Below are 10,690 nucleotides of genomic sequence, written 5' to 3'. Positions count from 1 at the left end.
ATTCGTATTTTCTAGGGAGAAAGCTAGAGGAAATGCAGCAAACAAACATGATATATCTGATTGTATAGATGACATTTTATGCAGTTGCCTAACGAAAAGACTTTGCTTTTCTCCAAAACCCTTTGTACACTGATTTTCTCAGTCCATTGTATACGAATTCCACACCAGTTTGTCTGGATATGACTGGATGAAACCAGAAATATCCGGTTGTGTTTTGGCTAACTCAATCGAAATATTGTGAAAGCCTCTGTGCTTGTGTTTTCTTTATATTAACGATGGACTTTATTGTTTTGAATGTTTTTATCAGGGAACATTTTATTTTCAGCTTGGAAACGCTAATTGGTTCATCATGGGGACAGCAGTTCTACAAATTCATATTTTATAGGGTGAAAGCTAGAGGAACTGCGGCAAACAAACTTGATATTTCTGTTTGTACATATGACATTTTATGCAGTTGCCTAATGAAAAGACTTTGCTTTTCTCCAAAACCATTTTTATTCTGATTTTCTCAGACCATTGCATACCAATTCCACACCACTTTGTCCGGATATGACTGGATGAAACCAGAAATATCCGGTTGTGTTTTGGCAAACTCAATCCCAGATATTGCTGCAGCCTATGTGTTTGTGTTTTCCGGATATTATCCACGGACTTTATTGTTTTGAATGTTTTTTATCAGGGAACATTTTATTTTTCGCTTGGAAACACTAATTGGTTCCACATGGAGACACTAGCTCTACATATTTGTATTTTCTAGGGAGAAAGCTTGAGGAACTGCGGCAAACAAAATGATATTTCTGTTTGTATTGATGACATTTTATGCAGTTGCCTAACGAAAAGACTTTGCTTTTCTACAAAACCTTTTTTACTGTGATTTTCTCGGTCCATTGCATAGGATTTCCACAGGAGTCTCTCTGTATATTACTGGATGAAACCGGAAATATCCGGTTTAGTGTGGCTAACTGAATCCCAGATATTGCTAGAGCCTCTGTGTTTGTTTTTTCTGAATATTATCAATGCATTTTATTGTTTTGAAGGTTTTTTAACGGGGAACATTTAATTTTGAGCTTGGATACAGTAATAGGTTCCACATGGAGACACCAGCTCTACATATTCGTATTTTCTAGGAAGAATGGTAGAGGAACTGACAAACAAACATGAAATTTCTGTTTGTATAGCTGACATTTTATGCACTTACCTAATGCAAAGACTTTGCTTTTCTCCAAAACCATTTCTACTCTGATTTTCTCGATCCATTGCATAAGAATTCAAAACCACTTTGTCCGGATATGACTGGAAGAAACCAGAAATATCCGGCTGTGTTTTGGCTAACTCCATCTGAAATATTGCTGCAGCATCTGTGTTTGTGTTTTCCGGATATTATCCATGGACTTTATTGTTTTGAATGTTTTTTTATCAGGGAACATTTAATTTTGTGCTTGGAAACAATAATTGGTTCCACATGGAGACACCAGCTCTACACATTTGCTATTTCTAGGGAGATAGCTAGAGGAACTGCGGTAAACAAACATGATATTTCTGTTTTTATCGATGACATTTTATGCACTTGCCTAACGAAAAGACTTTGCTGTTCTCCAAAACCATTTTTACTGTGATTTTCTCGGTCCATTGCATACGAATTCCACACCACTTTGTCCGGATAAGACAGGATGAAACCGGAAATATCCGGTTGTGTTTTGGCTAACTCAATCCAAAATATTGCTACAGCATCTGTGTTTGTACATTCCTGATATTTTCCACAGACACTATTGTTTTGAATGTTTTTTATCAGGGAACATTTAATTTTGTACCGTTGAAACACTAAATGTTTCAGCATGGAGACACAAGCTCTACACATTCGTATTTTCAACAGAGAAAGCTAGAGGAACTGCAGCAAACAAACATGATATATCTGTTTGTATGGATGACATTTTATACACTTGCCTAACGAAAAGCCTTTGCTTTTCTCCAAAACCATTTTTATTCTGATTTTCTCGGTCCAGTGCATACGAATTCCACACCACTTTGTCCGGATAAGACAGGATGAAACCGGAAATATCCGGTTGTGTTTTGGCTAACTCAATCCCAGATATTGCTACAGCCTCTGTGTTTGCGTATTCCTGATATTATCCACGGACTTTATTGTTTTGAATGTTTTTTATCAGGGAACATTTCATTTTCAGCTTGGAAACACTAATTGGTTCCACATGGAGACACTAGCTCTACATATTTGCATTTTCTAGGGAGAAAGCTCGAGGAACTGCGGCAAACAATATGATATTTCTGTTTGTATAGATGACATTTTATGCACTTGCCTAACGAAAAGACTTTGCTTTTCTCCAAAACCATTTTACTGTGATTTTCTCGGTCCATTGCATATGAATTCCACGGCAGTTTGTCCAGATATGACTGGATGAAACCAGAAATATCCGGTTGTGTTTTGGCTAACTCAATCCGCGGTATTGCTACAGCCTCTGTGTTTGTGATTTTTGGATATTATCAATGGACTTTATTGTTTTGAATGTTTTATTACCAGGGAACATTTTATTTTGAGCTTAGATACAGTAATTGGTTCCACATGGAGACACCAGCTCTACATTTTCGTATTTCTAGGGAGAAATATAGAGCAACTGACAAACATGATATTTCTGTTTGTATAGCTGACATTTTATCCACTTGCCTAACGAAAAGACTTTGCTTTTCTCCAAAACCATTTTTACTGTGATTTTCTCAATCCATTGCATAAGAATTCAACACCACTTTGTCCGGATATTACTGGATGAAATCAGAAATATCCGGTTGTGTTTTGGCTAACTCAATCCTAAATATTGCGAAAACCTCTGTGTTTGTGCTTTCTGGATATTATCGATGAACTTTATTGTTTTGAATGTTTTTATCAGGGAGCATTTCATTTTGTACCGTAGAAACTCTAATTGGTTCACCCTGGGGACACCAGCTCTACACATTCGTATTTTCTAGGGAGAAAGCTAGAGGAAATGCAGCAAACAAACATGATATATCTGATTGTATAGATGACATTTTATGCAGTTGCCTAACGAAAAGACTTTGCTTTTCTCCAAAACCCTTTGTACACTGATTTTCTCAGTCCATTGTATACGAATTCCACACCAGTTTGTCTGGATATGACTGGATGAAACCAGAAATATCCGGTTGTGTTTTGGCTAACTCAATCGAAATATTGTGAAAGCCTCTGTGCTTGTGTTTTCTTTATATTAACGATGGACTTTATTGTTTTGAATGTTTTTATCAGGGAACATTTTATTTTCAGCTTGGAAACGCTAATTGGTTCATCATGGGGACAGCAGTTCTACAAATTCATATTTTATAGGGTGAAAGCTAGAGGAACTGCGGCAAACAAACTTGATATTTCTGTTTGTACATATGACATTTTATGCAGTTGCCTAATGAAAAGACTTTGCTTTTCTCCAAAACCATTTTTATTCTGATTTTCTCAGACCATTGCATACCAATTCCACACCACTTTGTCCGGATATGACTGGATGAAACCAGAAATATCCGGTTGTGTTTTGGCAAACTCAATCCCAGATATTGCTGCAGCCTATGTGTTTGTGTTTTCCGGATATTATCCACGGACTTTATTGTTTTGAATGTTTTTTATCAGGGAACATTTTATTTTTCGCTTGGAAACACTAATTGGTTCCACATGGAGACACTAGCTCTACATATTTGTATTTTCTAGGGAGAAAGCTTGAGGAACTGCGGCAAACAAAATGATATTTCTGTTTGTATTGATGACATTTTATGCAGTTGCCTAACGAAAAGACTTTGCTTTTCTACAAAACCTTTTTTACTGTGATTTTCTCGGTCCATTGCATAGGATTTCCACAGGAGTCTCTCTGTATATTACTGGATGAAACCGGAAATATCCGGTTTAGTGTGGCTAACTGAATCCCAGATATTGCTAGAGCCTCTGTGTTTGTTTTTTCTGAATATTATCAATGCATTTTATTGTTTTGAAGGTTTTTTAACGGGGAACATTTAATTTTGAGCTTGGATACAGTAATAGGTTCCACATGGAGACACCAGCTCTACATATTCGTATTTTCTAGGAAGAATGGTAGAGGAACTGACAAACAAACATGAAATTTCTGTTTGTATAGCTGACATTTTATGCACTTACCTAATGCAAAGACTTTGCTTTTCTCCAAAACCATTTCTACTCTGATTTTCTCGATCCATTGCATAAGAATTCAAAACCACTTTGTCCGGATATGACTGGAAGAAACCAGAAATATCCGGCTGTGTTTTGGCTAACTCCATCTGAAATATTGCTGCAGCATCTGTGTTTGTGTTTTCCGGATATTATCCATGGACTTTATTGTTTTGAATGTTTTTTTATCAGGGAACATTTAATTTTGTGCTTGGAAACAATAATTGGTTCCACATGGAGACACCAGCTCTACACATTTGCTATTTCTAGGGAGATAGCTAGAGGAACTGCGGTAAACAAACATGATATTTCTGTTTTTATCGATGACATTTTATGCACTTGCCTAACGAAAAGACTTTGCTGTTCTCCAAAACCATTTTTACTGTGATTTTCTCGGTCCATTGCATACGAATTCCACACCACTTTGTCCGGATAAGACAGGATGAAACCGGAAATATCCGGTTGTGTTTTGGCTAACTCAATCCAAAATATTGCTACAGCATCTGTGTTTGTACATTCCTGATATTTTCCACAGACACTATTGTTTTGAATGTTTTTTATCAGGGAACATTTAATTTTGTACCGTTGAAACACTAAATGTTTCAGCATGGAGACACAAGCTCTACACATTCGTATTTTCAACAGAGAAAGCTAGAGGAACTGCAGCAAACAAACATGATATATCTGTTTGTATGGATGACATTTTATACACTTGCCTAACAAAAAGCCTTTGCTTTTCTCCAAAACCATTTTTATTCTGATTTTCTCGGTCCAGTGCATACGAATTCCACACCACTTTGTCCGGATAAGACAGGATGAAACCGGAAATATCCGGTTGTGTTTTGGCTAACTCAATCCCAGATATTGCTACAGCCTCTGTGTTTGCGTATTCCTGATATTATCCACGGACTTTATTGTTTTGAATGTTTTATTACCAGGGAACATTTCATTTTCAGCTTGGAAACACTAATTGGTTCCACATGGAGACACTAGCTCTACATATTTGCATTTTCTAGGGAGAAAGCTCGAGGAACTGCGGCAAACAAACATGATAATTCTGTTTGTATAGATGACATTTTATGCACTTGCCTAACGAAAAGACTTTGCTTTTCTCCAAAACCATTTTACTGTGATTTTCTCGGTCCATTGCATACGAATTCCACGGCAGTTTGTCCAGATATGACTGGATGAAACCAGAAATATCCGGTTGTGTTTTGGCTAACTCAATCCGCGGTATTGCTACAGCCTCTGTGTTTGTGATTTTTGGATATTATCAATGGACTTTATTGTTTTGAATGTTTTATTACCAGGGAACATTTTATTTTGAGCTTAGATACAGTAATTGGTTCCACATGGAGACACCAGCTCTACATTTTCGTATTTCTAGGGAGAAATATAGAGCAACTGACAAACATGATATTTCTGTTTGTATAGCTGACATTTTATCCACTTGCCTAACGAAAAGACTTTGCTTTTCTCCAAAACCATTTTTACTGTGATTTTCTCAATCCATTGCATAAGAATTCAACACCACTTTGTCCGGATATTACTGGATGAAATCAGAAATATCCGGTTGTGTTTTGGCTAACTCAATCCTAAATATTGCGAAAACATCTGTGTTTGTGCTTTCTGGATATTATCGATGAACTTTATTGTTTTGAATGTTTTTATCAGGGAGCATTTCATTTTGTACCGTAGAAACTCTAATTGGTTCACCCTGGGGACACCAGCTCTACACATTCGTATTTTCTAGGGAGAAAGCTAGAGGAAATGCAGCAAACAAACATGATATATCTGATTGTATAGATGACATTTTATGCAGTTGCCTAACGAAAAGACTTTGCTTTTCTCCAAAACCCTTTGTACACTGATTTTCTCAGTCCATTGTATACGAATTCCACACCAGTTTGTCTGGATATGACTGGATGAAACCAGAAATATCCGGTTGTGTTTTGGCTAACTCAATCGAAATATTGTGAAAGCCTCTGTGCTTGCGTTTTCTTTATATTAACGATGGACTTTATTGTTTTGAATGTTTTTATCAGGGAACATTTTATTTTCAGCTTGGAAACGCTAATTGGTTCATCATGGGGACAGCAGTTCTACAAATTCATATTTTATAGGGTGAAAGCTAGAGGAACTGCGGCAAACAAACTTGATATTTCTGTTTGTACATATGACATTTTATGCAGTTGCCTAATGAAAAGACTTTGCTTTTCTCCAAAACCATTTTTATTCTGATTTTCTCAGACCATTGCATACCAATTCCACACCACTTTGTCCGGATATGACTGGATGAAACCAGAAATATCCGGTTGTGTTTTGGCAAACTCAATCCCAGATATTGCTACAGCCTATGTGTTTGTGTTTTCCGGATATTATCCACGGACTTTATTGTTTTGAATGTTTTTTATCAGGGAACATTTTATTTTTCGCTTGGAAACACTAATTGGTTCCACATGGAGACACTAGCTCTACATATTTGTATTTTCTAGGGAGAAAGCTTGAGGAACTGCGGCAAACAAAATGATATTTCTGTTTGTATTGATGACATTTTATGCAGTTGCCTAACGAAAAGACTTTGCTTTTCTACAAAACCTTTTTTACTGTGATTTTCTCGGTCCATTGCATAGGATTTCCACAGGAGTCTCTCTGTATATTACTGGATGAAACCGGAAATATCCGGTTTAGTGTGGCTAACTGAATCCCAGATATTGCTAGAGCCTCTGTGTTTGTTTTTTCTGAATATTATCAATGCATTTTATTGTTTTGAAGGTTTTTTAACGGGGAACATTTAATTTTGAGCTTGGATACAGTAATAGGTTCCACATGGAGACACCAGCTCTACATATTCGTATTTTCTAGGAAGAATGGTAGAGGAACTGACAAACAAACATGAAATTTCTGTTTGTATAGCTGACATTTTATGCACTTACCTAATGCAAAGACTTTGCTTTTCTCCAAAACCATTTCTACTCTGATTTTCTCGATCCATTGCATAAGAATTCAAAACCACTTTGTCCGGATATGACTGGAAGAAACCAGAAATATCCGGCTGTGTTTTGGCTAACTCCATCTGAAATATTGCTGCAGCATCTGTGTTTGTGTTTTCCAGATATTATCCATGGACTTTATTGTTTTGAATGTTTTTTTATCAGGGAACATTTAATTTTGTGCTTGGAAACAATAATTGGTTCCACATGGAGACACCAGCTCTACACATTTGCTATTTCTAGGGAGATAGCTAGAGGAACTGCGGTAAACAAACATGATATTTCTGTTTTTATCGATGACATTTTATGCACTTGCCTAACGAAAAGACTTTGCTGTTCTCCAAAACCATTTTTACTGTGATTTTCTCGGTCCATTGCATACGAATTCCACACCACTTTGTCCGGATAAGACAGGATGAAACCGGAAATATCCGGTTGTGTTTTGGCTAACTCAATCCAAAATATTGCTACAGCATCTGTGTTTGTACATTCCTGATATTTTCCACAGACACTATTGTTTTGAATGTTTTTTATCAGGGAACATTTAATTTTGTACCGTTGAAACACTAAATGTTTCAGCATGGAGACACAAGCTCTACACATTCGTATTTTCAACAGAGAAAGCTAGAGGAACTGCAGCAAACAAACATGATATATCTGTTTGTATGGATGACATTTTATACACTTGCCTAACGAAAAGCCTTTGCTTTTCTCCAAAACCATTTTTATTCTGATTTTCTCGGTCCAGTGCATACGAATTCCACACCACTTTGTCCGGATAAGACAGGATGAAACCGGAAATATCCGGTTGTGTTTTGGCTAACTCAATCCCAGATATTGCTACAGCCTCTGTGTTTGCGTATTCCTGATATTATCCACGGACTTTATTGTTTTGAATGTTTTATTACCAGGGAACATTTTATTTTGAGCTTAGATACACTAATTGGTTCCACATGGAGACACTAGCTCTACATATTTGCATTTTCTAGGGAGAAAGCTCGAGGAACTGCGGCAAACAAACATGATAATTCTGTTTGTATAGATGACATTTTATGCACTTGCCTAACGAAAAGACTTTGCTTTTCTCCAAAACCATTTTACTGTGATTTTCTCGGTCCATTGCATACGAATTCCACGGCAGTTTGTCCAGATATGACTGGATGAAACCAGAAATATCCGGTTGTGTTTTGGCTAACTCAATCCGCGGTATTGCTACAGCCTCTGTGTTTGTGATTTTTGGATATTATCAATGGACTTTATTGTTTTGAATGTTTTATTACCAGGGAACATTTTATTTTGAGCTTAGATACAGTAATTGGTTCCACATGGAGACACCAGCTCTACATTTTCGTATTTCTAGGGAGAAATATAGAGCAACTGACAAACATGATATTTCTGTTTGTATAGCTGACATTTTATCCACTTGCCTAACGAAAAGACTTTGCTTTTCTCCAAAACCATTTTTACTGTGATTTTCTCAATCCATTGCATAAGAATTCAACACCACTTTGTCCGGATATTACTGGATGAAATCAGAAATATCCGGTTGTGTTTTGGCTAACTCAATCCTAAATATTGCGAAAACCTCTGTGTTTGTGCTTTCTGGATATTATCGATGAACTTTATTGTTTTGAATGTTTTTATCAGGGAGCATTTCATTTTGTACCGTAGAAACTCTAATTGGTTCACCCTGGGGACACCAGCTCTACACATTCGTATTTTCTAGGGAGAAAGCTAGAGGAAATGCAGCAAACAAACATGATATATCTGATTGTATAGATGACATTTTATGCAGTTGCCTAACGAAAAGACTTTGCTTTTCTCCAAAACCCTTTGTACACTGATTTTCTCAGTCCATTGTATACGAATTCCACACCAGTTTGTCTGGATATGACTGGATGAAACCAGAAATATCCGGTTGTGTTTTGGCTAACTCAATCGAAATATTGTGAAAGCCTCTGTGCTTGTGTTTTCTTTATATTAACGATGGACTTTATTGTTTTGAATGTTTTTATCAGGGAACATTTTATTTTCAGCTTGGAAACGCTAATTGGTTCATCATGGGGACAGCAGTTCTACAAATTCATATTTTATAGGGTGAAAGCTAGAGGAACTGCGGCAAACATACCTGAAATTTGTTTGTCTAGATGACATTTTCTGCACTTGCCTAACGAAAAGACTTTGCTTTTCTCCAAAACCATTTGTACTGTGATTTTCTCGGTGAATTGCATGCGAATTCCACACCACTTTGTCCGGATATGACTGGATGAAACCAGAAATATCCGGTTGTGTTTTGGCTAACTCAATCCGAAATATTGTGAAAGCCTCTGTGTTTGTTTTCTGAATATTATCGATGGACTTTATGGTTTTGAAAGTTTTTATCAGGGAACATTTCATTTTTTACCGTTGAAACACTAATTGGTTCATCCTGGGGACACCAGCTCTACCCATTCGTATTTTCTAGGGAGAAAGCTAGAGGAACTGCGGCAAACATGATATTTATGTTTGTGTAGATGACATTTAAGCATTTGCCTAACGAAAAGACTTTGCTTTTCACCAAAACCTTTTTTACTGTGATTTTCTCGGTGCATTGCATACAAAATCCACACCAGTTTGTCCGGATATTTCTGGATGAAACCTGAAATATCCGGTTTTGTTTTGGCTAACTCAATACCAGATATAACTACAACCACTGTGTTTGTTTATTCTGCATGTTATCCACAGACTTTATTATTTTGAATGTTTTTTTATCGGGGAACATTTTATTTTGAGCTTGGATACAGTAACTGGTTCCACATGGAGACACCAGCTCTACATATTTGTATTTTCTAGGGGGAAACCTAGAGGAACTGTGGCAAACAAACATCATATGTCTGTTTGTATAGATGACCTTATATGCACTTGCTTAATGAAAAGACTTTGCTTTTTTCCAAACCCATTTTAACTGTGATTTTCTCGGTCCATTGCATACGAATTCCACACCACTTTGTCTGGATATGACTGGATGAAGACAGAAAAATCTTGTTCTGTTTTGGCTAACTCAATCCTAAATATTGCTACAGCCTCTGTGTTTTTTGTATTCCTGATATTATCCACGGACTTTATTTTTTTCAATGTTTTTTTTTTCAGGGAACATTTAATTTTTTGCTTGGAAACACTAATTGGTTCCACATGGAGACACCAGCTCTACACTTTGGTTATTTACGGAGAAAGCATGATGAACTGCAGGAAACAAACATGATATTTCTGTTTGTATAGATGACATTTTATGCACTTGCCTAACGAAAAGGCTTTGCTTTTCTCCAAAACCATTTTTACTGTGATTTTCTCGGTCCATTGCATACGAATTCCACACCAGTTTGTCTGGATATGCCTGGATGAAACCAGAAATATCCAGTTGTATTTTGGCTAACTCAATCTGAAATATTGTGAAAGCCTCTGTGTTTGTGTTTTCTGGATATTATCGATGGACTTTATTCTTTTGAATGTTTTTATCAGGGAATAT

The sequence above is a fragment of the Lepus europaeus genome, unplaced genomic scaffold (genome assembly GCF_033115175.1).
Source record: "Lepus europaeus isolate LE1 unplaced genomic scaffold, mLepTim1.pri SCAFFOLD_30, whole genome shotgun sequence".
In the NCBI taxonomy this organism is placed as follows: domain Eukaryota; kingdom Metazoa; phylum Chordata; class Mammalia; order Lagomorpha; family Leporidae; genus Lepus; species Lepus europaeus.
This window is presented reverse-complemented; position numbering follows the sequence as displayed.